This window comes from Nicotiana sylvestris, chromosome 2 (assembly GCF_000393655.2).
Source record: "Nicotiana sylvestris chromosome 2, ASM39365v2, whole genome shotgun sequence".
NCBI classification, from domain to species: domain Eukaryota; kingdom Viridiplantae; phylum Streptophyta; class Magnoliopsida; order Solanales; family Solanaceae; genus Nicotiana; species Nicotiana sylvestris.
In genome coordinates this window covers 212,864,617-212,868,305 of record NC_091058.1, presented here as the reverse complement: position 1 = coordinate 212,868,305, position 3,689 = coordinate 212,864,617, and positions in this window count along the sequence as shown.

Sequence of the window (3,689 nt, the reverse complement as noted above, 5' to 3'; positions counted from 1 at the left end):
CTTGGTTTGAGCCGGGTGAGGCCAGGCTATTGGGTACAGAATTGGTGTAGGATGCTTTAGACAAGGTGAAGGTGATTCTGGAGAGGCTTTGTACAGCGTAGTCGAGACAAAAGAGTTATGCTGACAGGAAGGTTTGGGATGTGTCCTACATGGTTGGCGAGAAGGTTCTGTTGAAGGTTTCACCCATGAAAGGTGTTATGAGATTTGGGAAGAAGGGTAAATTGAGTCCTCGGTTCATTGGGCCTTTTGAGGTGCTTTGGAGGATTGGAGAGGTGGTTTATGAGCTTGCTTTGCCACCCAGCTTGTCGAGTGTGCATCCGGTATTTCATAATTCTATGCTTCGGAAGAATATTGGGGATCCGTCTCATGTTTTGGACTTTAGCACGGTTCAGTTAGATGATGGTTTGACTTATGATATGGAGCCAGCGGCTATTTTGGAGCGTCAGGTTTGAAAGTTGAGGTCAAAGGATATAGCTTCAGTGAAAGTGCAGTGGAGAGGTCGGCCCATGCAGGAGGCTACCTGGGAGACTGAGCGGGAGATGCAGAGCAGATATCCTTACCTATTTGAGGCTTCAGGTATGTTTCTTGAGCCGTTCGAGGATGAACGTTTATTAAGAGGGGGAGGATGTAACGACCCGGCCGGTCGTTTCATGAATTATCGCTCAGTTTCCCCTATTTTTGCTTCTTTTTGCATTGTTCAACTGTATTTTATGCTATCGGGTTGGTTGGCTCGAGTTCGGGGAGATTTTGGTAAGGTTTGAGATACTTAGTCTCTTTTGAGTAAGCTTGAGTTGGAAAAGTCATCCGGATGTTGACTTATATGATAAAGGGCTCGGATGTGAGTTCCAAGAGTTTAGATAGCTTCTCGAGGTTATTTGGGACTTAGGAGCATGATCGGAATGTGTTTTGGTGGTACGGAGTAGATTTAGTCTTGAATTGGCGAAATTGGAATTTTGGGGTTTTTTGATTGGTAGGTGAGAAAAATAGGATGTTAGTCGAAATATCATTTATGCATCAAATTAGGGTAAATAAGACTGAGTTATGAAATTAGTAAAACATAGCATGACTGCGTATAGTTATTAAATCAGAACAGTGAGGAATTTCAATAAAGAAAACCCCTAAGGGTTAAAACAGTTGACACGAGGACCAAATATGGCATCAAGCCCAAAACATAGTAATGCTTTCCAAAACACAATAGTATCAAATAGTTTTCAATCAAATATGCGACATAATAGTCATACGAGACGGACCAAGTCACAATCCACATCAGTGCACGACCCCATGTTCATTATCTAGCGTGTGCATCACCACAAAGTAGTGAAACAATGTGAAATCTGGGGTTTCGTACACTCAGGACAAAATTTACAATCATTACTTACCTCAAACCGAGCGAAAATCTACACCGCAATGCCCTTGCCGCTCGACTCGGCCTCAAATCCTCCCGAATCTATCCAAAATCAGAATCATATCATCAATACATTCTAAAGGAACAAGGCCCACGTGAAAATTATCAAATTAAATCATAATTTCCGTAATTGGCCAAACCCGACCCCCCGGGCCTATGTCTTGAAATCCGATAAAAATCACAAAACTAGAATCATTATCCTACCAAACTTATCAAAATTCGACTCCATTTGACCCCTCAAGTCCTCAATCAAGCTCTCCAAAAATCCCAAGCCCTAACCCCTCATTTCACCCCTAATCTTCATAAATTACATGATTAAACAACAGGAAATAATCACATATATGAGTATTAGGGCTCAAGACACTTACCTTACTGATAAACCCTTGAATTCCTCCTCAAAATCGCTCTCAAAAGCTCCAAAGCCGACTAAAAATGGTGGAAAATAAACCAAATTTCGAGAAGTCCACAATTTATACTTTCTGCCCAAAGGTACCGCACCTGCGGTAAAAATGTCGCTTCTGCAATGCCACATTTGCGGAAAATCCATCGCACGTGCGGTTCCCACTTGTGCCCTCAGAAAACCGCTTTTGCGATCACATCACCGCACCTACGGCCCCGCTGGTGCGATAAAATCACCGCACATGCGATCAAGCTTCAGCTGGTCCAAAACCGTATCTGCGGCCTTCCTCACGCATCTACGACATCGCACCTGCGGTCCTAAATCCGCAGGTGCGGAAATAACAGAAGCATAAAAATCTGCAGCAACACTCAAAGCTAAACGTCCCGTCAACTATTCAAATCCATCCTGAGGCCCTCGAAACCTCAACCAAACATGCCAAAAAGTCACCTATCACCATTAAAACTTATTCCAACATTCGGAACACTCGAAACAACATCAAAACATCAAATCACCCTCGGATTCAAGCCGAAGGATTTCCAAACTACTGAATTCCGCAAACGATGCCAAAACCAATCAAAACTCATCCGAATGACCTGAAATTTTGCACACACGACACAAATGACACAACAGACCTAGTCAATTTTCCGGGATTCTTTTTTGACCCCGATATCAAGATTTCCACTACCGGCCGGAAAATGCCAAATTTCCAATTTCGCCAATTCAAGCCTAAATCTACCACGAACCTCCAAATTGCTTTCCGAACATGCTCCTAAGTCCAAAATCACCCAACGAAGCTAATCAAATCATAAAAAATTCAAATCCGAGATCGAATACAAAAAAAAGTCAAAGACTGGGTCAACCCTTTTAAATTTAAAGCTTCAAGCTGAGAATCATTCTTTCATATCTATTCTGATTAACCTGAAAACCTAAACCGACGATTTACATAAGTCATAATACATCTTACGGGGCTAGTCATGCCAGAGACCTGGCGAGCGAAGTGCAAATGCTCAAAACTACTGCCCAGAGTTGTTCCACATACCAACAAATCGCTTAATAACCCTACCATGCATATACCGAGGGATAATCCCATGCCACCCTAGCACATATAGGTCTAATAATGCAACATGACTGAAATTTCACAATCTAACCAAGCCCATGAACCTTAGAACCAAATTTCCATTTTCGAGCTTATCTATAATATCAGAATATCTAATCTATACACTAAATAAGTCTGATCATGTTGTATCAAGCCATAACCGCAATTCAAGATGAAATCACATGATATACCACACAACTCAAACTCTCATAACAATAACTTCTAATCATAGCAGGTGCTCACAGCAACACAATATCGGTAATAAACCTCTTATTAAACAAAACCCTATTCCAACACTTTCATATACTACCTATGATGAAAGAAACACATAGAAGGTCATAACCATTCCTCAGATCAATCAGTCATGAAGCTCCTTCTCCTTTGGCAGGGACCATAGTAAATTTCTAAGCCGAATCCCGATATTATCCTTCCAACATGCTGAAATCGAATTCGATAGTATTCATTATAAATCTCAATGACCTCATCTTATTCAACACGACTATTCTAGTGACATGAAAAATAGATACAATATAGATCCACAACCCGTGCGACCCATGCACCAATAAGCAACAGTCCAAATGAACTCAAATGATGGGAAAAAATGACTCAAATGAGAGAGTTGTACCGCAAGCTCACAAGTACCACCACCACACAATGTTGAGAAGCCATCACACAACGTAGTACCATAACATACGAATCTAACCCGAATGATCATACCTCCACCTAACTTCGCTGCAATGCGCGACCTTATCCAAACACTGGTCTGCATGAAACACCTTAAGTCACTA